Below are 23,279 nucleotides of genomic sequence, written 5' to 3' on the forward strand. Positions count from 1 at the left end.
CTCCACCATATGGAGTCATTCTCACTGGACTCCACTCACAGTGACCTCCAAGAGGGTCCCTGTGAAAGGCAGGGGACAGACAGCTTGTTAAGGTGACCAGGGTCCAGCACTGCTTCTTGCCTCCCTGCTGGATAGTCCTGAGGCTGACACCCTGGGACGGACTCCACCCAGCTGACAGTGAGTGCTGGGCTGAGCATTCTGTGCTTTGCTACTTTCCATCCCCCTGAATGGGCTTCCTCATTCTCCCTGAACACGTGGAAATGCGCTAAGAGGCTTGACCCGGGAGCTCTAAGCGTTCCCAGCAGGGCCCGTACTGGGCTCGGTCTGTCCAGTAGGACCAATATTGTGCACTACTCATGTCCCAGCTCTATGTTTCTGAAGCTGCCAGGTGAGCTCAAATAGTGAGTAAGAGGCTATCAAGGGCAAGGTCAGGGGAATGAACCCCTCTCTGTACATAAGTCACTGGATTCGTTACTTCTTCCTGCACACTGCCTCCAAATAACTGGTAGAAAACAACACCTCGTCTCTGCCCCATGACGTCTGGGACCTCAGCTGGGAGACTTAGCTGGAGCCCCTTCTCAGGGGGCTACCGAATGGGACCACACGGTGGTACTGGCTGTTGGCAGGAAGCCTCAGCCTCCTTTCCTTTCCACAGGCCGCTTGAGGGTCCTCACCACGCACAGCTTGCTTCTCCCGGAGAGAGTGAGCCGGGAGACCAAGCTGGAAGCGGCAGTGTCATTTACGATCTAGCCTTAGGGCTCACACACTGCCACTTCTACACCGTTTCCTCTCGGCCACCCACGTCAGCTCTGGTTCCCTGTGGGAGGGAATGGCATGAAGGCATGCACGTCAGTTGGTGGGGATTGGTGGGGCCCTTCTGGGGGCTGGCTACAGCCATTTCGAAGAGTACCCTCAGACCACCTGGCAACCATCTGAGGAATGTGTGTTATCAGAGGAGCGAGTTCCTCGCAGCTGAACAAACCCAACTTCCTCGCGTGGCAGGCTGCTTGAGGCCTCTGTGCCCTTTGTGCCCCAGTCAGAGGGGCCAAGTGACCCACCTAAGCTCCTTGGAAAGTGAAACTAGGCAGAGGCAAGATGGAGCCTTCAAGCAGGAGCCATGAACTCCATCCGGTTCTTGGAATTCATGCATGCTGTGGGACCTCATGTCTCCTGGGACAGAACCCCCCAGAAGGGTCTCACTGAAGTGCTTACACTTCCTTGTGGCAAGATATGGGACTGGCCAGAACTGAGATTCGGCTGTTTCTGGCCAATAGAGTTAGGTCACAACCCCTCCCTTCCTGAACCCCCTCCCCACTGCAGCTTCTGGCTTCTGGTTCCTCCATTTGAAACGACAGATTTTTAGCTGGGAGACAAGGGAGAATTCTGGAGTTGGGGTGGTGGAGAAAGGGGGTAGGGAAGACTGGGAGTAAGACTAGGATCATGGAGGGGTGGTGAGAGCTGCCTTCCGGCCCACAGAAGCACTACCCCCCTACCTCCCCCCCTCCCCCCCCACACACACGGCGCTAGCCCTGTGGTATGGCTTGGGAAGTTGCAGTGAAGCAGCAGGGGGGGCTGGGGGGAGGAGAGACAGACGTATCCTTTTATCAAACAGTGTGAGGGTGGAGGACTTCCATGACAAGACCCATGGAGAATAACAGGATCGGCCTTGTTCCTAAGCACAGCCACCACTGGAGGTCTCTGACAGAGCAGGAGCAGACAGGGACCGGCTTGTCAGGGGAAGCCAAGTCTTGCAGGAGCAGGAGAGGGCTGGGAGCAGACACTCAGAGGTTGACGTCCTGGCATCCTTGCTAGGACACACAGGCTGGAGAAACCTGGGCCAGGTTAGGTCTACTACCAGTGCCTGGCCACCAAGTTCAAGGTACAATTAAGAACGGTGGTGATGCTCCATTCCCACCCTCCTAAAAGGTGGTCATTTCTCTCACCCTTGGGTTGGAGGCTCATTTCACCCCCTGCGGAAACAGAAGAAAGATCAGTTTGTTTCCATGGGATGAGCATCTTGAGAACAGCTGTTGATACCTTGAAAGGGCACCTCTCAAGGAGGGTGCAGGTGGAAGGTTGCGGAGGTGTGCAGTGGGAATGTGGTCCCCTCCGCATCCAGCCCAGGGCTCTTCCCTACGTCTCAGCTGAGCTGGGATAATGTTGATACTTCTACTCTCCTGCAGGTGGCGCCACAATTTAGGTTTTTAAGCTGTTGACTGCCTGTGGTTTTCATCCAGCCCGCTGGGCTCTGTATAAAACCCAGTGGTGGGGGCCAGCTCTTTGGGGGGGGGGGTCTCCATAACACCACCAGGCTCTGGTGATTTATTTAACGAACAAATCTGGCTTTTATCAATTTAACTAGCAGTTCTGTTCCTAGGCTAATAAAATGGTAGCTAAGTGAAGGGGAACTTAAGGATTTCTTCTCTCTCCTGTTAAATCTGGCCCTTTTATTCAGTCGTGAGAGATGAGCCAGTACTTTTCTCCTCAAACCCCTCAATAAACCACAACCAAATTGCCACAAAACAGCCTCATTGGAACTTGGGCTTTACAAAATGGTATGCCAGAGACTTTCTCCCTCATGTGGCCGTGGGGCCAGGCAATGACCCACCAGGGTTCCCCACTGGGCTAGCGGTGCAGGGGGTGACTTACAGACCCCCTGTCTGCAGGAGAGCGCTTGTGTCTCTTGTTGCCCCAGACCAGAGGTGGGGGAGGTGAGAGAGCCAGACAGGTTTGTACCTAATGCGGAATCCCACTTGGAACTGCTCATGAAGCTGCCTTTCCCAATGTCTTTCATAGAGGAGGTGACACATGGGGGACCTTCACGCCCTCATTGTATTGGGCCCTTAAAAAAGGGTGTGAGAAAAAAGTGTGGTTCTGAAAAGCAAAGCTAATGCTTTATGTGTGCGTTGCACTTACCTTAGATTAGAGTTTCCAAGCGCATGAATAGACAGACTCTCCTTTCAATGTCACGGGATCTCTGAGAGGTAAATGGGTCAGGTGAGAAGAGAGTGTCACTGAGAAGGTGTGACCCACCCCAAATTATAGAGCTAGTGGGTGGCAGAGCTGAGACTAGGACCTGGTCTTCCAACGTCCAGAGTGTCCCGACGGACTCCTCTCAACCCATCCCTCCCACTGGCCAGCACTGAGAGAAGGTCCGTGGGGCTTGGATCGAGAACAAAACAAAACAAAACACAACGATAATGAAAAGAAAATCAGGTCCCACGGTGTTGCTAATTTGACGCTGCCTGCTCTCCCTCACAATGACTTTATAACTGCCCCTACAGCCCACCTGTCCCCTGTGTTATTAAGTGGAAGGGAAAAGAAGGAAAAGGCAGTCGGCCACATGGCCCCGCTAATGACAGGAGAGCCGGCCGGGGCCCTCACCTGCCCAATTGTTGGGCCAGGTTTTTGCCTCATTTCTTCTCTGTCATTGGGCCCTGTTGTTACTCTTCAGGCACCACAGGGCATTCATTTCTCTGAATGAGAATAAATGACACCACACACTAGGCAGGAGATAACGAATAATGAATACATTGTATTTGCCACCTCTAAATTAAAAAAAAAAGTCTTTGACTTTCCATCCATTCATCCATCCATCCATCCATCAGAAAGTGACTCACCAGCTCTAGTCACACATACACATGTGTGTGCAGGTTCACATCCAGGCTAATAGGGGAAAATCAAGTTGTGTTAAACATACACGCTGGAATGGCTGAAAATGGAAGCAAAGCTGTTTTCCCACTTACTCCTCCCTTTCGGCATTTTTATGGCGTACCTTGAAAGCCAAGCGGCTTGAAAGGTTTCCCCTAACCCCGCCTCCACCCGGCGTTTATTGAACCATTTCCCTTAAGTGACCCTTAGGGTTTTCCATGGTGTCATCTGGGCTGTCACCTCTGGAAAGGCCTGGATGGCCCCCATGCAACAGTTTTAGAAAGATACTTAAAAGCAGGGCCAGGCTCAGGGTGACAGGCTTACGGGCCCCTGAGTGTGATGGCCTTGAATTTTGCCCCCCGGGAACCTGACTTGTCTCACCCTAGTCTCAGTCCTGCCCGGAGAGATGTTCGGCCCTGGGCTCCTTCAGCCTGGATGGATGTCCAAGAAACGGCAGCCCTGAGTCGTTTTTGTTCTGTGTTTCTCTGGACTTCCAAAATTAACCTGACATTGTCTGTCTTATCTAGGGCCTGGGATCCAGGGTTTCTGAGACGAGAGGAACCAGATCAGTGTATTAACACAAGCTAATATGATAACTCCTTGCTGCTTTCTGGGCCATGCAATACTCAACAGGGCAGCAGAGGCCAAAAGGGCTCCACTCTGTCTCCTGGAAAACTCTTTCGCCAGACACCCAAACGTCTGTCTGCCTTTCTCCTTCCTCTGGCCTGGCTCATCTCCTCCTCACCGAAGCACCCACCTCTTGGGAGCAGAGCTTCGGCGAGGCCCTGTCTGGGTGCGGCCTGCCTGACCTGTGTGTGCTGCCTACCTTGACTTTTAGAGAGCCGGCCAGCTGGCGGCTTGTCTTCATGTCTCCCCAGTTTACGACTCTGATTTCTGTGAAAACATAACCCCTACAGGAAGGTGTGGGAATTTATGCTCTTGTCAATCATTTGCACTGAAAGGAAGATTCTGAGATGTTTGGGTGGGAGGAAGAGTAACCGGCAGGAAGTTGCTAGGTGTGGGAAAGAGGAAAGTTGAAGAGAGGTGAGGCAGGAGGCCAGAAACCAGGGGGTCCTTTAGAGGGTCATCCGAGGTGGCTGCCCATTCAAGGAGGTACTTAGTGGGCACAACTGATGGTGCCGGTCCCCTGGGACTGGTGGGGTGGGGCAAGGGGGCTGCATAAAGTTGGGTACATAAGGGTGGGAATCTCTTAGGCTTCTCCAGGGGTGGGGCACAACCCCATAAGGGTCTGGGTGGGCGTTTCACAGGCAGTGGTGCCCAAGTCCTACCCTGGCACATGTCACCTGCCTGCCAGCAGCCTGTCATCTTGACTTTGGGCTTTCAAAACTGCCCCGGTGTTCGATGTTCCTATTGCCTGTTTTTGCTGGGGTGTAGAGTCTAGGGTTTCCAAGGTGAGAGGAGCCAGATTAGCCTCTTAATGTAAACGGGACTAGATAATTCAGGTTAGGGAGGCAAGCTCTAGGGCACTTGGCCGTTTGACCTCCCTCACCCAGGCCTTCTGTCCTTGGGGTGCCATGGCGGCAGGGTGTGGGGGTGCGCTTGGTGGGGTGCTGGGGCCGGGCTCCGATCGAGAATGGGTGCGTGTGCCTGTGTCAGCTCTGAACCCTTGCAGGTCCCTCGGCCGGTCAGCGCCACGAGGCTGTGTGTGCCTAGTTCCGAGTGCGCGCCCTGAGCCCGTGTCACTGTGGATATGCCGTTCTCTGCTCCACACCGCGCACTGGCAGGGTCGCTTCTTGCGGCCCGAAAGGACAAGACCGGTATCCGCAAACGCCTGTGTTAGGGAGCGCTGGCCGGCCGGGCGGCGGCCGGCGGCAAGCGCAGAGTGCCGGGGAGTCGCCCCCTGCCCCCTCTGCCGGCCGCTCTCGGTCCGTCTAGTTGTCAGCCGCGAGCTCCCAGCCAGCCAGAGCGAGCCAGAGAGGGAGCGGCGGCGGGCTGCGGGGAGGGGAGGAGGCGAGGCGAGGGAGGGAGGCAGGGAAGCAGGGAGGGCGGGAGGGAGGAGAGGAGGACCCAGAGAGCGCCAGGCAGCTGGAGTTTTTGCAGCGCTTGGCCGGGCTTCAATGCACAGCAGCAGCGAGCCTCGGCGGCAGCAGGCAGCCCAAGAGCCCCGGCGGCGGCCGAGCCAGCGGCGGCCCCGCTCCCTGCCCCCTGCAAACTTTGCGAGCAGCCCGCCCGGGGGGCCGGGGGCGCGCCCAGGAGGCCCGGCTCGGTCCGCGGCCACGCTCTCCGCCGCCGCAGCGTCAGCCGCCACTGCCGCCACCACTGCAGCCCCGCGCCTCCCCGGGGAGCAGCCGGCGGCTCCCGCGGCCCCCTAGCCCCGGCCCCTCGGCACTGCCCGGCCAATCCCCCGGCGGGGGCGGGGGCAGCAGCGGCGCGGCCGTGGGCTGCCGGGGGGCGGCCGCCGCTGCCCAGGGAGGCGCGCAGAGGCTCCGAGAGCGCTCCCCGGCGGGTCCCCTGCGCACTTGCCGCGCCCGGGCAGCGGCCCGACCCGGCGAGCATGGGCGGCGCGGAGTGACGCCGCCGTGCCCGCTTGGCATCAAGGACATTCGGCCCTCGGGGGTGGGGACGAAGGGGGGCAGCCCCGAGTCGCCACCGCAGCCCCCCAGAGCCGGTACTGCTGCTCAGGCTCCAGGATTGGGTGGAAGAAAAGGGTGCTTGAAATCGATCCACAATTTCCGACCTTTTTGTCGGACATTCCGCCCACCTTGGACGCTGCAAGAGGAGCTGTCAAGCCCCGCAGGCTCTGATTTCGCCCTCCGTTTTCCTCGCGTCCTCCCGGGTTCCCTGTGCCTCGGTGGAGTATTTGCGTTCGGGGCTGGGGCTGGAGGAGGCAGCCACACGCGCGCACACGCACACGTTCGGAAGAGGGCGAGAGGCAGCGGCACCGGCACCATCTGCAGTGTCAATGCGGCGCTCCCGCTGAAGGAGGCAGAAGCGGCGTTTTCAGGTAAGGAGCCGGCCCGGCGGGCGGCGGGGGCACAGCGGCGGAGATACCCGGCTCCGTCCCGGAGTCCCGGGCTTCCCTGGAGCCAGCCCGCTGCACGCTCCCGCGCGCACACACACACACAAATACACACGGGCACACACCGCGCACAGGCACCTGCCCACAACGCACCTGGACACCCGCGTAGGTGTTGCGCGGCCAGGGCAGGTGTTTCCTGTGTGCATCCTCTGACGCTCCCAGACGCAGACTTCTCTCCTCCCGGACTTTGAGGCCGGGATTCTGTGTGTGCCTGCCTCTCCCTCCCACTCCGGCAGGCTGAGGGAGTGATTTTTTTTTTTTTTTCATTTCTCAGCCTCTTGCATCCCTAGCTGGTTTTCAAAACGAAAGAAGTCATGGGAGGTCTTGGGGACCCTCCCAGTGTAATCTGTGTTCCGCGGCCTTTGAACACCTTGGGGTTTGAACGGTCTCCAGACCGACAGATACTCAGGTTGGAAGAGCGTAGCGGCCCAGCGCGCCCGGAGGACGCCACCCAGGCGGAGGGGGCTGCAGTTCCGTAGGGCGGTGCATGTGAGACAGACTGCGTTTCCCCAGTAAGAGGCAGCACAGTCGCTTTTCTGAAGCGTGGCACTGCTTCCCGGGAATGCGCAGGTTTTCGGGCTGAAGCATCGCTTAGGGGGGTGTGTGCTGCTGATGAAGGGAGGGTGTCGGGGGCCACATATTCCATGAAAGGTATGACCTGCTCACATCTTTAGTCTCTGGGCAACACCGAGGCGCCAGGGCTTAAGGACACAGGACTTGGGTCTGTCTCCCTTTCATCTCCCTACCCTTGCTCTGTATAGTGCTGGAAAGTATCAGCTATGCCTCTGGCTAACACACCTGTCACATGCCTTCCGAGGTGTGTGTCTGAGGAAAAGATCTGGAAGTGAGGATCCACGAAGGTGTAGTGGAGGGAGAAAAGGGGAGGAGCCCCTCTCTCGTGCCCACCTCAGCAGTGCCCACCCTAGGAAGAGGCAAGGCATCCCCCAGAGCCAGGCTGCTCCTGGCAGTGGAGAAGCGCTCTCCAGGAGCCTGTGGTTCAAGGTCCTATTTCCTGGAAGCTTTTCCTTACCTTTTCTTCCTGGCTGCAGTATCACGGGCTGTTTATTTTCAAACTTTTTTTTTGTGGAGGTGGTTGGGGCTTGAAAAAGGGCTTTTGCAGTTTTCATTTGGGGGTCAAAGAGCAGTTCATTCAGGCTCAGTTGTTGTAGGAAGAAGAAAGTGATATTCAAATAAAATATTTTAGAGTCAAACATAAATACAGCAAGGTCCCATAGTTCCGTAGCTGCCACTTATTGGGGTACCTCATTGGTCAGGCCGGAAAGAAATGGAATAAGCTTGTTCTGCTGCACAAGATCGTATGTTCCGAGGGTCCTACAAGCCCACTAGTGGGGAATATACTGAGGCAAGAGTCTTCCAGAACATTAGGGGGAAGGAATCGACATCCCGTGGAATGAGGGGGCCTTGGTGCTGGGCACAGGATGTGGTTGATTCTGGAAATGCCAGAGATGGGTGCTGAGATGAAGGGATCTCACCACACCCCTGTCTCTGCTATTTTCAAACTTTTTCTAGCTTCTGCAAAGGTCTCTCGCTAGGCCGGGGAGGAGAAAAGCAGACGCCCCGGGGGGGAGATTGTATTCCGGCCTGTGTGCTGCTGTGCGAGCTGCCCTTTGATTGATTGAAAAGGGTAGATGGAATAAAGCAACGCTGTCACAATGGGGAGGACCGAGGAGGGGGAAGGAGCATTATTTTCTTTTTAAGAATGGTGGGTGTACATCCACACACACCCAGATATATATGCACCGTTGTCCTCAAGAGCCTGGCTGTCTGCTGTCAGCCCCTGCAGCCGTGTGTGGCCATGGGACCCACCTCTGTCTTCCCGGCCGTGGAGGGCCTGGGACATCCTCGCACGCACATGGCCCTTGAGAGCGTGGGCAGGGAGGCCCTGCAGATGTGTGGAGCAGCACATGGTTTTCAGCGGAAATAGTGGACTCCAGCCGCAGGGGGTGGTTCCCAGGTAAACATTCCCTCACGGGACCTTGAAGGGGCAGGAAGAGGGGGTACAGAGCTTCCCGAAATGCCTGTGCCTCTTCCGCATGTCTGCCTTTCTCTGCTGCCCTCTCCAGTCTCCTTCCTTTCTCATGTGTTTGCAGCCTCAGGATCCGTCATTTTAATGCGAAGCCAGCAGTCGTCATGCTGGTTATAAGCTAAAGATTTTTAAACACGGGTTCAAAAAATTCCCACACTTTCCGCACTTAGTCTGAGGTACCGATTTGGTTTCTAGGACAAAGCAGGCATTAATTAACATCTGTGTGAAGCTGAGTATGCATCATCCAGTTTTTTCCCTGGCTCTCCAGCCCAGCCCTGCAGCCTGTCACATAGTCACTGTCCCTGCCCACCACTCCTCTGGGGCCTTCCTTTGAAGTTCTCTGGGGTCTTCTCACTCGGAAAGCAGGTGCCCTAGAAATCCCCCAGCTCGAAAGGTTCCTTTGGGCAGACCCTTGCTCCCGCTGAGCTGTGCTTCAGGCAGCTGTTCTGTGGGCACGTGCATGGGTCTTTCGTGCACTGTTCCTCCTTGCTCCATCCGGTACTTGCTCCAGGCCGGCCTCTGCCCTCCCAGGACTTCATCCTGGATGCCCACCGACCCTCTACAGACATTTCCGGAAGAATCGGAGGCTGCCAGCTTGCTTCCTTTCTCCTTCTCCGAGGACACTTCCCCACTGCCTGCCGCTCCCTGCAGACAGGGAAATCTGCGTGGCAGGTTCTGCCTACCCTTGGCCTCCTGGTCTTTCCAATCACAACGAGGGCTGCTGGGAATTCGGCGGGGCTTTCTAGGGAGGCAGCCGTCCTGGAGTGGAGAGAGAGCTAAGGGGGCGGGGTGATTAACTGTTCTTAGCTCCTAGTTATCACTAGGCTTTGAGGCAAAGCAATTGCAGCCTATTTCTCTCCTCCTAGGCAGCTAGGAGGCATTTCTTAGCGGCTTCTCCCCATCCTCACCCAGGGAAGGCACTAGGTGGATACCGCCACCTCGGAGACCTGTTGGAGTAGCTCTGTGAGGGGCGGTGGTAGGCGGCAGCGATACAGACAGCCTCCCATGATTCAAGCTGTGATTCGCCCGAGCAACAGCTGTGTCATTAATTCTTAGACTCTCCTCTCCTCTCCTTATTTGTGTCCAGGGCTACCGCAGGTGACACTGGTTCGGACCCTGGGGCGGTTGATCAGGGCTCCCGCCCCTTCTTTGACACCCCCCCTTCCTTCCCCCTCCCTATCGCTTGCTAATCCACCGCTTGGCTTTGTGTGCACATCCGCCAGCCCATTCGCCCTCAAATCTGTGGCACTCCGAGAAATCAATATAACATGAATTTAACGACAGCTGGATGATTAAATGTTATTTATATTTAAGAATGGCGTTTGAAAAAGACGTCGCGCTAATAAATCAAACGGCTGTTTGGGAGACGCACGTGATGAGGATAATTGCCCCCCAGGCTCCGCGGAGCAATGCCTGGTGCGTGCAGAGCCCTGCCTGCGGACACCACCTACCTCTCCCGAAGCTGCGAGCCCCGCCGCTTCCTATCCCAATTCCTGCCTGGTCGGGCTTAACTCTTCTTCCTCCCAGCCAAACTGCCCAGGCTGTAGCGTCCGGTTGCGGCGGGAAGGTGGAGTCAGCAGGGACACTGAAGGGGTCTCTGCTGCAAAGTGCTAAGAGATGGGGCTTAAAAGTGCAGGCAGGCAGGCAGGGGGGTCCTAATTCCCCCAGCAGAGGCCTGCTTGCAGGAGGGGAGGCTGGGTCCCTGCTTGGTCTGAAGCAGCTTGGAGGAAAAGCTTCCTCAGTCCCTGCGGTGAGACTGTGGGAGCTCCTGACCCCTGTCCTGTGATCCTGTGGCATCAGGCTCTCCCGGGAAGAGGCTTTGTGGGCCTTAGGGTTTGTCCTTATGAAAGTAGCAGAACGGAGAAGAATACTGACGGTGATGATGATGGTGGTAGCTGATATTTATGGAGCGCCTGTTCAGAGGAGGCATCATTTAAGTCCTTTGCACAGGTTGGCCCTTTTCTTCCTCATAGCTATTCAGAGGGGCGGTTCCTCCACTAGGAAATAAAGATACACGAGGGTAAGGACTTTGTCCAAGATTCCACAACTGGTGGGTGATGGAGCCAAATCTCAGCCTTCAGCAAACACACTGACCTCCCTCCCTATTTATCACTGTGCTGCTCCTCTCTGTAGAACATCAGTGCGCAGCGTGTTCTTAGCCCCATGGGAGGCTTAGGAGAGTGTGCCCAGGGAAGTTCGGAATAACTGGTTTCTGCTCTGGACTACCTTGGTGACCCCAGGTGAATCTATTTCTTTTTATTTTATTGTATTTATTTATTCATTTAGAGGGGAAAGGAGGGAGAGAAACATTGATCGTGAGAGAAACATTGGTTGGTTGCCTCTCACACACGCCGCAACCAGGGATTAGCCCACAACCCAGGTGTGTGCCCTTCCCGGGAATCGAACCAGCAACCTTTTGCTTTGCAGGATGGCACTCAACCAACTGAGCCATGCTGGTCAGGGCAGGTGAATCTATGTCTTATTTAAACATCCATTTCCCAGTTCATCCAAGGGCTGAGTCTTATCTTCACTGTTGCTGGGTTTCGAAATTGAATGGATCATTCTAGCAGAGTGCTCAGTTTCTGAGGGTAACTCTTGCCTCCCTTGGCAAAAAAACACGCCTCCTATTTCCTCCCGAGAAAAACTAGGGAGGAGTGATTGCCTGCAGGCCTGATCTCCACTGTCCGTTCTCTGAGGCTCTGAGTCTCACGCTGGTAGCATTCTAGTTCTCCCGAGTGACGACTCAGAATTTTCTGGTGTTCTGGAAACAACACTCTTTCATTTAATCCTTCAAATCCCCTGTAAAGTGAGGATTGTTTATTTTCACTTGGGTGGTTTAGGAACTATGGCGGATGCTACACGGCGGGCTGGACTGTTCACTCTCGGGGAAGGGTGCGCACTGCAGGCACTCAGTTAGGCTCATTTACCCATTCATTCGGGTTCCAGGTTTGGAAAGCCAGAGGCAGGAAGGAATCTGTACTGTGGATGTCATACCACACTGGGTGCGTGGTCCATACAGTATTTGGAGCAGAGGGTTCATTGGAAGTTGGTGCCCATGGGCTGTACGTGGGGAAGGCCATCCTGCAGCACTTAGTCTGAGTGCGACTTTGTTAGGAGTTAGCTTGGGATTCTGGGAGATGTGGGTGTGAGGCCCTGGTGGGGCCGTGGGCCTGGTTGGGTGCTATCCCATCTCAAAGCCAGGCCCTGTCTGCCTGACTCAGTCTCTCTGGCCTGCACATTTTAGGGAGCAGCCTCAGTGATCTTCATGTGGGTGTTTTTCCTCCCATAGACAAACTTTTATTTGATAACTTACTCATTTGTCTTCCCCTTTACATTGAAGGAGAAGTTTCTGCCAAACTTGAGGTGGCAAGAAGGGGTATGCTCGGAATTTCATCAGCTGCCCTCTGGTGCAGCAACAGTGGCTAACACTGCGGGGTAAACCCCGCCCGGACTTACTGCAACAGGTGTGTGTGAGATCCTAGGTATTCCCACTGGGCGGGCTAAGCTTGGTTCCCCTGCCCTCCCTCTCCATGGTGCCTTCTCGGTGAACCAGGATTCGCAACAGCAAATTGGATTTGGGGATGTTGTCACTCCAACACAAAACAGATCACTAGCTAAGAGGATATCGCCTCCACAGTCGATGGACTGGGCGAAGACTAGCTGAATCAATTCCTGAGGTCCTACGGGCAAGAGTGCTTTCATGAGCAGTCGAGGAGGTGGTCCCTGGGACTGTAGGAGCAGAAAACCCGAGCTGGTCAAAGGCTCTCCTGGTCTTCGCCCAAGATCTGTTTCACGTCCGGCACACTCATTGCACGTGTTGCAGCCCAACTGGATTTCCCTCTTGGTACTGTGGGACTAGAGGACTAGAGGGCACGCAAACTGCTCCTTGGCTTTGGCCCAGAGGTCAAGAGGAGGGAAAGTAAGCAAAGCAAGGTTGGCCAGTTGTTCTTCCCCTTATGAAGGGAATAGTCCCAGGGAGAGGGCGCGTCAGGACAGCAGCCAGCAGGGTGTGTGATCGAACCACCGATGTTGGCCGACCTTGCAGGGGTAGTTTTGAACAAGGGGAGCACACCAGAATCATCTAGGAATCTGAGGCAGTGCACACCTGCCTGGACGTCCTTTTTTGCCTTCCCATTGCAGACCTGCTTCCGGAAGGTGAACCTAAAATAGAGCAGAATTTCTCAAAGCGTATTCCGTGGGAGTGAGTAGCTGTTACACGCACGCACACAAAGTTTCCATGGCCAAGTAGGTTTACCCTGAGTGTAAGGCAAAGCCAACGAGCTGTGCGGAGCCTTTGAACACACTCACGTGGGTTGTGAAGCCACATGAAGTAGGTATCCCACTCAGTGGCCTGGGGCTCCACTGAAAAATGCTGGACTGAGACCAGCACTCTCATTTGTCTGCTCCTGGCTGTGAATAAGGGCATGGATTTTATACACCTGGAGTCCTGGGTTCTGGCGATCATGTAGATATTAGGGAGAATTCTGGCTGCTGGGTAGACAAGGGCGACTCTCGGCTGAGCATTTGCCTCTTATCCTTCCAAGGCAGCAGGAGGTTCTCAGACAGGAGTGAGGTCCAGACAGGTGCACGTCTCCTCAGGTTCCTAGACACTTCTGGTCTGTGCCCCTGGTTAGGAAGCACTGGCGTCGTGGGAGAAGCTGTCACTTCCCAGCGAAGGGCTCTTGGGACAAGTCACCTGGTGTGTCAGGATTGCCATTGACACAATCAGCATGGTGGTGGCGGGGGGAGGGGGCATGTTAGTCCAGACCAGTGATTTAAAATCTGTTTAAATATGTAGGCAGGTAGAATTCTCTATTCAAAAGGAATTTTGTGTGCAATTCTAATGCACAGAACAGCTGCAGGAAGGACTGTCTGGTCAAAGCTATGGGGGAGCTGGAGCCCTCCACCCTCAGCCTGTCTCTCCCCGGCCTTGGCCTGGCCTCCCTAGAAAGCAGAGCCTGGGCAAAGGCTGATATGGTAGCACTTGGTTGAGGGTGGAATCCCAGGGCAGCAAGAGTGAAGGTAAAAGGGGGGGAGGCAGGGAAGGGAGAGAAGCAAAGAACACACCCCCACATTAGCCACGTCTTCCCGAGGAAACACAGCTGTGGCTCAGTTGCTCGGGCTGCATCTGGATAAACCGGCTGGGGACACGGTCTCAGCAGAGCCTGGAGGACAGGCACCGCCAGCCCTGTTGGTCGTATGTCTTTGCAGTTCGCCACAGCTCTTGGGGTTCCATTCACCGCAGGAGGTGGGGCCTCCCCCTCACTTTGGGGTCGTGATACTACATCAGACTAGAGCCTCTGGGGTCGGGCCCGTGGGCTGGGCCATTTCCTCACTGCAGGCCCGCTGGTGCCACACCTGCGGGATCCAGTCTCTGCCCCGAAGGAAGAGAGGACTCAAGAACTTCAGGACAAGAGGAATAGTGGGAGGTGTCCCTGGGGTGACTCTGGGAGGAAGCGGGCAATGGCTGGGCATGGCGGCGGCATGTCAGGGGGAGCCAGGCAGATCTGGGCGGGCACACAGATTGGGGGCCTGGGATAATGGGTTCCACATAAGGATTCCACGCGTGGTTCTTCACAGCAGAATCAGGTAGCCAACCGGGGCTGGCTTCTCCAGTAATGCATTCAGCCCCCGAAGTTCCTGGCTCTTTGGCTGCAATAGCCAACCACACCATGGCTTACCCGAAGGAGCGCTCGAATAGAAACCATGTTAAGAATGGGTTCCACTCAGGTTTCCAGGGGCTTCCCTAACTTTTAGGGCTTATAAACCAAAGGACTGCCTTCCACACGGTAGTGTGTGAATGCGTATCTCAGACACTCCTGCTCGTGGCTGCTGAAAGGCCAGGTGCAGACGGCTTCTGCCTCTCTCCTCGTTTCAAAAAGTATTAGAAGCGTTGAAATAGAGAGCAGCAGAGGACACTTCTGCATAGAATATGTTCCACAAGTAATTTTCTCTTCCTTCCTTATTTTTGAACAACTCTTGCGCTCCGAAGCCACTCCAGGGTCAGGCGGGGCGAAGGACAGATGGCTGTACTGTGCTGGTGACCCCTTTCCGCGCTCTCTTCGCCATTAGACGCTGACCCCGTCTTCCTCTCCTAAATGCACTTGCCGTTAACTGCTGATTGATGTGAGCAACTCACTGACTTCCAGACATGTGTCTGCGTTGGCGTGTCTGCCACAGATTTCCGGCTCCCTGAGGGTCAGGACCAGCCCCTGCCTGAAGCAGTCTCATGTGTAATCAGCAACTTAATTTATACTTTTAAATAATGGTAGAGAAGCCGCTGCCAGTAATAGTGATGATGACAATAGCATTGAAGTGATTTCTTTCCTTCTGCAGACGAGAGGGACCATTTCTTCTCACATATCTACTCGGTGCCTAACCCAGGGTCTGTCACACTGGATACAATCAATAAATATTTGCTGAGTAAATAGGAAGAATGGATGGAGTAGGAGAAGGTGGAGACGAATGGCCTTTAAGGACAAAAGCAGGGGTGTGTGAACCCACCACTACGGTGGGCGTCTGCTCTCCAGCCAGGTGGGGTTAGAACCACATCAACGCAGGTGGCTACTTCAGAGGGTTCAGAGGAGGGTGGGTTGAGCCTGTCAATCACGCAGGGTCCTGGGTGCAGGTGGAAGGCTGTGCATTGGTGCACATGGAATTGTTTCCTCGCTATGGGTTTAGATGAACATAAAACTCGCTATGGGTTTAGATGCTGGTAGATGGAGAGGGATGACCAAACTATGTTTCTCGGAGAATTCGAAGCCTAGTCTCTCCATGGAAAAGACATTCCATGGCCACATAAGTCTTAGAAACCCCCAACGCTGAGGCTTAGGAGCCCTTCACAGACACTGCTGTTTATTCTTAGCCACCCATTTTTCAGCCTACTTCATGGGATCCCTTTGTGTGGGTGTATGTAAACCTGGCACAGGTGGTCGACAGAAAGCGTTTGGGCAGATGCATGCCTACAACTCAGAGCTTTCAGGTTTGAGTTTAGTTTGGAGGGGGAAAAGCAGAATGAGTGTGCTGTGCTGTTTAAATGAGACTCGAGACCTGAGCAGCTGGCTTCCTCTCATCCCATTCGTTCGCTTTTGAGAGTCTTCGGAAATGGCTGTGAATTATTAGGAGACTTTCACAACTCTGGTGCCTTCAGCCGTGCATATATTTTCTAAAGGGATCATTTTAAGGAGTGTGATTGCAGCTTTGACAGGTTTGTGGAGGTTTCCAAAAAGTAGCACTTTTCGGTGGCACGTAATAGATCAAGGTGGCTGTTTGCAAAATATGTGAGTAATGACATTCGCCTTCTTGGTATATATACATTTTAGCTACACTTGCAGAATGAGAGACTTGAATAGAACCGGCAAGGGTGCGTGTTTTGAATTAACAAAGAAGGTTGAGTTATTAAGTCACAGCTCCCTACATTTTGGGATGATTGAAACGACTTTTCTCTCGGGAAGGGAACCTTGCTGCCCTAGACAGGCTGAAGGGTTCTAATTAGACTGTAAATCCATGGTTACCCACCACTGGTTAGTGATTCAGAGAGCGAAGCCAGGAATTTCCCATGGGAAGCATTCCACCAACCAGTATTCCTCTTACCTAGGCAATGATGTGTGTGTGTGTGAGAGTTTGGGTGGGGGTGGGGCATCGCCCTCATGGTACTTGGGTTTGGGTCACCTGGAATGCTGACTGGTAATAGACCCAAGCCACATATCCAATCACAGGGCCTTGGCCATGCTTTGCCCAAGCACTCCGCTCCTTTCCAAAGTGAGTAACAGTTGCTAACGCACACTTACTAACAAAATTCCCCTGGTGCCCATTCATAAAGCATTGCACTGGTGATTCTATCAACATTAAACTGCTTGGTGACTGAGTTTAGAATTATAGGAATCGTAGAAATGAATTAGCAGTAAATCAAGTCCCAGCTGAGTTCGAACCCAACGGTGGTGGACTTTAAATTAAAAATATCTTACCCTGGCTGGTGTAGCTCAGTGGGTTGATCACAGGCCTGTGAACCAGAGGATCGCGGTTCGATTCCCAGTCAGGGCACATGCCTGGGTTGCAGGCCGGTTCCCTGCAGGCCAGTTCCCAGCAGGGGATGCATGAAAGGCAACCATACATTGATGTTTCTCTCCCTCTCTCCTTCCCCTCTAAAGATAAATAAATAAATAAAATCTTTAAAAAAAAAAAAGAAAAATATCTTGCTACGATGGAGCCGTTTGAGCCGAGCACTGGAGCTCCGTCACTCTCGACTTTGGAGGCGTGTAGCAGTCGCCCTTTGAAAGGAAAACCCTGACAACAGCTTGTATTGATTCCTAGTCATGCTGGGAAATTGCCACTTCATTTCTTCTTCATAAACCGTTGGCTTTCTTTTCCTTTTTTTTTTAAAAAGGAACCCTATTTGCAGGGACACAGCAGAGCTCTGGGAGCGGGGCAGGTGAGAGAGGGCTCAGGCCCAGGGGGCACCATTCACGGCCTTTTCTTTGGCTCTTCTCAGGGGAGCCTCACGGAAGGGGCATTTGGGTCCGCGGGTGTTGTGCGGTTTGTTTTCCAGCTTGGACCCTGTTTGATTCTTCTTTCTGGGAGATCTGTTCAGAAAAACAACAAAGAAAACACTTGAAAGAGGCTGCAAGACTGTCATGTTGCAGTGACAATTGTGGTGTAATAGGAAATCATTTATGTAAGTTACAGTGCCCTCTGAATGGAGCTTGTGGGAAGTGTGGCTGCAGCTTCTCAAGGCCTATTTTTTTCCCTCCTGCAAAATAATCCCGAGGTTTTCATTTTCAGAGCAATTGAAGAAGTATTATTTGCTGGTCAGGGAATAGGGAGACCCAGCTTCTAATCCTAGCTCGGTCTGCTGAATATCCTTCAGCCTGTTCCCTCTCTGGGACAGGCCTTGGTTTTTCTTTCTTTAAAACCAGAACAAGCCCTTGCTGTTCTGGACCTGAAGCCCAGGAGGTGAGGATGAATGTGGCCTGCCTGGTAAGGGGCCAGGCGAGCCTCAGGAGAAAGACTGCCTTTACCCAGGAGGTTAGAGAAAAGCAAGAAAGAGAGAATGGAGCCGGAGCTCAGGCCTCTAACCAGCCACCTCCACCAGCTCCTGCTGGCGTGGCACAGAGCCCTAAGCAGTGAAAGCAGCTTGCACAGGGTCAGACAGGAGGGCACAGGGGGACAGCAGGGGACTGTGGGAGAGGACGGTTGTGCAGGGGTCCGGCGGCCTGGGCTGGGGTAGCAGCAGTAGTAGGTTAAAGGCGGGACCGCTGCTGAGGAAAACGGCCCATTTTCCCCTTCTCTTCATCCACATGGAGTCACAGGAGGTAGATGCAATGCGCTGGAAGTTTTAATCAACTAATCAATGGATCAATCAATTAGTCAATTTAGTCGGTATTTATTAGCTGCCTACTATGTGCTAGACACTGCGAGAGTTGGGTTGTGGGGAGCTGAAGGACCTCATTCCTGCCGCCGGGGAGCTGCGGCTTGGTGTGGCCACAGGACATGTGAAACCAGACGGTCGAAACGCAGAGTGGTGAGCAGTCAGACCTGGGCGTGCGTGGGGCACCCTGGGGATACACAGGGAGGGCCCCGCCTGGCTTACGTGGAGCCGGTGTGAGGGTCAGTGGGCTGGCTTTGTGGACACAAGAGGAAGGGGTGCTGGGTGGAGGGACGGGGCATGCAGAGCTGGGGGCACGCAGCCCTGGGCCTGCTGGCAGTGGTTCAAGGCAGAGGGGGGAGGTGGGGCGAGAAGCAAACACAGGTAGTGGCTGGGCCGGGACCTGGGGTAAGTGTCCCTGGCAGGGCCGTATGTGGCAGGCCTGGGGGAATTCTAAGTAAGAGAATTAAGGAGACCAGAGGCCCACGGCAGAGAGATCACTATGGGGGCCACACGGAGAAAGAGCCAGGTGGAGCTGGAGTGTTAATGCAGGCAGAGGGGGGAGGGAGCTGACCAGAGGCGGTGGCTGAGGAGGGAAAGGGCGCCCACTTGTAGCCTCGGAGTTACCGCTGACAGATGGTGACTATGGCAGTGGAGACGGGCACTGAGGGGAGCTCCCCGAGCTGGACACCTGGTAGAAGGTGACACCGTTGGCTGAGTTACAGATTTCTGGACCAAGACTGGGTTGAGTGGGGGTGGTGAGAGAATGCGTGTTCTTTTCTGGACATGGTGAATTTGGGCGCGTATGGGATTTCCAGGGAGAGCGACCAGGAGGCCGGCAGATACGTAGCTCTTGTGTTCCTGGGGGCTTCATCTCAGTACTCACTATGCCATTTACCTCTGCTCCCATTTGTAAACTTACGGGTTCATGTTGGGATCTGGCAGAAGCTTAGTAAAGAAGCGACAAGATCTACCTACAGATTTTTTTTTTCATTTTCCAAGTGGTTCATATTTTGAATTAAAGGTACTATCTTAAACAGTTTGCTGGAGATTGTTCTGAAAATATCCAGGCTTTCACCTTGCCTTAGGACATCCTCACTATTTTCCAGTGGGAAGTTGAGTTGAACACAGACGATTATGGAGAGAGACGAAGGAATCAATGCAGGTTTGGAATTCAGCGGTGGAGAGCCACCAGGCTTTGCTCTGGGTGTTAGCCTGTTCCCTTCCCTGGCACGTGCACCCCACTTTCAATGGGCACACACTCAGAGCAGCAGGGTGTGGTGAAATGAGCTCCATCGCCATGAGATCATTAAAGCTTTGACCTTGCCCTTGAGAGATAATGTCTTGTTTGTTCAGGGTGTAGGAACCAGCTCGTACAATCAAGGCCTGCAGGTCGGATCTGGCCACTGGACGTGCTTCGCCTCATCCAAAGAGTACTGGAGAGACATTTGTATTATTTGAATGCCATTGGGTGGGACGGTCCTTCTCCAGGTTCCAGATTCCACTCTCTGTTGTCCTACCTTCGCCTCACACATTTATGGTGAAGGTATTTGCCTTAAAATACCAGCAGTCTGGTACCTGGTAGGTGTTCAAACAGTGCTTCGTCGAATTTCCTAATAGGCAGAAACAAATGAGTTAACATAGTATCGGCAAGTGCTCTACGTTCTGCAGGGAAGCTTTGTGACTTACCAGCCCCTACCAACAGCCGGAACTGTAGGAGTGGCTGATGGCAGAACTTGTAGGCACTCTGAGCTCTGGGAGTGTGTCTATACTGTGGAAACTGCAGGAAACAGGCCCTTTGGTTTGAGCAGAGTATGGGGAGAAAAATGCTCCACTCCTTCACGTTTACCCAGACTGCGTTGACCCTGGACTCCCAGGCGCTGCTGTGGAAGATCGCCGGGCTGTGTCCTCAGACAGTGCCGGGTGTCCAGCTGGCTTGGGCACGGTGTAGACCAGACCCTCTAGGATGAGGGGATTCTGAGGATTCAGCCTTAGAGAGTGTTGTTAGCTGCAAAATGGCAGTGCAATTCCAAAAGAAGCAATGGCTCTCCTCTCTTCTTGGGATTGCTCCTGGGTATCTCAGAGCTGCTCATGAAAATGGCTTGTACTGTGGGCTGTCTTGTGGGGAGGGGTCAGGGGCAGGGTAGGTATTTTTGAGCTGTAACCTTTCAAGAGCCCCACAGAGATGATGGGGTTTCTGTTCTTCCCTGCTCATGCCTCTGTACCTAGGTCTCATGCATTTTATCAACTACCCTCAGCCCCTAATGTACTTATGCAGCTACTCTGTCAGTCTCAGGGAGGTCAGCAGTTTTTCACAGTTTATCTGGTGGCAACTTGTTTCCTTAGTGGGGGGGGGGCAGAGGGCAGGGCCAGGGTTCTAGAAAAGGAAGTAATCTAACCACAGGAAACTGTTCAGGACCGAAATAGAGTAGCCCACCCAGCCCTGGGTGCTGCCAGCAGCCACGGCTCTCTCCCCTAAGGGTGGGGAGCTCAGGGATTGGTGAGCTGGGTCCTCTCAAAGGCTGCCTCAGCGGCTGGGACAACGGTAGAGAATCCCCATTGCTTCTGCTTTTCTATCCCCCTGCCCTGTTAAGACATCTGGGACCTGCAGGTTATCAGATGTCCTCAAAGGAGATTGCGGCTTTATGCTCAGATGAGAAGATCCAAGACAGGTGCACGCGCTCCAGGCGCTGACGGCGTGCCTGGTGTTGGATCAGACAGGAAATCTTGGCTGTCGATGGCCCGGGCTGGGTGGTGGGAAAGAGCAAGCCCTGCTAAACCCAGGCCTGATTGCATGAAGAAGGCACTATGCTCCTTCCAGTCTCCTTCATTCCTTCCTCCAGGACAAGACTGTAGCCAGACCGAATGCTTCCTGACAAACACTTAAAAGCAAGCTAATCACATGTCTTTAAAAAGCTGTATTTATGTGTACGGTTGCCATTATTGAGTGCAATGGTATTTCCTTGGCACCCAGGATTTGCGTTGTAACCGTTCCCTTGCTTTAATTTGATGATGCCATGTTTGGAGGGTCCCAGAGGGCTCCAGTAAAGAGCTCGAGGAATATCACATGGCCAGATAGAGACCGGTAACTTCTAAAAATGTCAAACGACATTTCCCCGGCACCTGTTGCTTAGGGGGAGGGGGGAAAGACGCATTCAAATTTTAAAAGTCTTCAGGCCTGAAAAAAATCTTACCAGCTAACAAATTTTGCAAGTGGCCTTGTCCGTATTCCAGGTGTTAGCCAGGCCCAGGTATTTTTGTGTGAAGGTGGTAGGATACCGAGAGACCCCCTGCAACTTCAGGCTGCCAAGACTTTATTTGTAATGGACACTTTATTGACTTGTGTTTTAGCATTTACATCTCGTATTCCCACTTAATTGCAAGCTCCTTGAAAGCAGGCAACAGTTGTATACACACTTAGAGTTCCCTCAGGAACCAACATTAGGGTGGTTTCATTTCATTTTCTCTCTCTCTCCCTTTAACTTGCTTTTCTGAGCTTAAAAAGAGGAACGCTAGGACAGCAATGGACTGAATGTCGAGTCTCCGTCTTGACTCAGCTTTACCACGTTGTCTGTGAGGCACGTAGGGACTGCTGTTACTTCCTTTCCCTTAATCTTGGCTGGCTTTCAGTTGTCTTTGGCCAGAAGGTTCTGAGGTTTCACAAAGGCGAAACAAATAAAAATAGCAGCAGCGTGAAATTCAGGGACATAAAGAGATTTTTATTCAGAGGCACAAATGGTTGCCCGTTGGTGGTCGGTCAGCTGCCTTTGTGGCCCCTCTCCCTTTACTCCTTCTGTCTCCTGTGAAGAAAATCTTAAATTCCAGGTTTTTATCAACTCTCCTTCCACCTCGTCTCTTTGAGCTTCACATGTGGGCTGGGCTGGCAAGCTGGATGTCTTTGCAGGGGGTGGGGACAACCCAGTTTTGGTAGCACGTGATGGAGACCCTGTTCTCTTGTAACGACTTTGCACTTGACTGACAGATCATTGCTGCTCTCACACCTCTGACTTTGGGGTTGTGTGTGGAGAAGGCCAGAGTCTTCAGGAGGTGGGGGTGGCACTGCCCAGTGTCAGAATTCATCTTGTGGGTTGAATTCTACAGGTCGTTGGTCACGGGCTCCCCTAAACGCTAGGGGCGGCCTCACCCCAGCTGCTGAGTCTCTGAACTCCTCCCACCCTCATTTGGTACGTATTTTATTTCACTTGAAGTTTTGCCCTCTGGTACTTGGTCCATGACTATTTTTTTTTTGGAAGCCTAAATTTTGAACTTATGTTTCTCATATCGAATTTCACTCTGGGGTCCAGTGTGGACCCTGTTCCCACCTGCTCAGATAGTTCTGAACTACGTGTCATTATCACCTATAGCAAAGGCCTTCCAGCAGTACCACGTGACGTCCCTCAGAGTATCTCCTTTGACCTTCACACATCTTAGAATTTGTCATCTTCAAATTTGGTAAGTGTGACTCTCGGTCTGCATTCAGATTACGGATAGAAACACGAACCTGCAACGCACCAAGGACAGAACGCTCTGGCGTGGCCTTTCCTGGAGAGCTTCCCTTGTAGGTTGGACAAATAACTGTTGATTGAACTTTCTGGGGCCCAGCAGCAGTGAAGCACTGAGAACCCCGCACCGACTTTGGACGCAGACCGACCTGGCCATTCCCAATGATCAGATCAGCGGGGGGCTCAGTTTCCAACGATCCCAGGCAGGTGAGAGTTGATTCCTCTAAACCTCTCCCAAAAAAAGCACGTGTCAGATTTGATTCTACCAAGCTTTATTATTAGGGGGCAGACACACTGCCTGTTCTTGAAGCTCAGTGCAGACCCTGTCTTCTGTCCTTACTGGTGCCCGCCGAAGGCTTTGCTGATTTGTGGAGCTCGCGAGTCCCTTCAATCCCCAGGGTGTACTCGTGGGGCATGTGGCGGACAGATCCCCCATGCCAGCCTGCTCAGGCCCCAGTGGTAGGGGGTAAAAATACCATTTTCCGTGTGTGCTGGCAAGTGAGAAAGTGTGGGAAGCACTCACTGAGTGACTGTCTTAGTCAGTTTAGGCTGCTATCACAGAACACCATAGACAGGTGGCCTGAACAGCAAACATTTATTTCTTCTAGTTCTGGAGACCGGGAGTTTGAGATCAGGGTGCCAGCATGGTTGAGCTCTCGTTGAAGGGTTTTTTCC

At 53.5% G+C, this 23,279-nt stretch overlaps 1 protein-coding gene across 1 annotated transcript in view; it reads left to right on the plus strand.

The window, feature by feature from the left end:
- The first annotated feature begins 5,678 nt into the window (after positions 1-5,678).
- Positions 5,679-23,279, plus strand: part of PLXNA4 (plexin A4) — a 412,384-nt gene continuing 394,783 nt past the window's right edge. Inside the window, exon 1 of the mRNA XM_037049178.1 lies at positions 5,679-6,616. The gene's annotated coding sequence lies outside the window, so the exon portion shown is untranslated. The remainder of the gene's footprint in view (positions 6,617-23,279) is intronic.

This window comes from Sturnira hondurensis, unplaced genomic scaffold (genome assembly GCF_014824575.4).
Source record: "Sturnira hondurensis isolate 20B ecotype Veracruz unplaced genomic scaffold, ASM1482457v3 Scaffold0006437, whole genome shotgun sequence".
Taxonomy (NCBI): Eukaryota; Metazoa; Chordata; class Mammalia; order Chiroptera; family Phyllostomidae; genus Sturnira; species Sturnira hondurensis.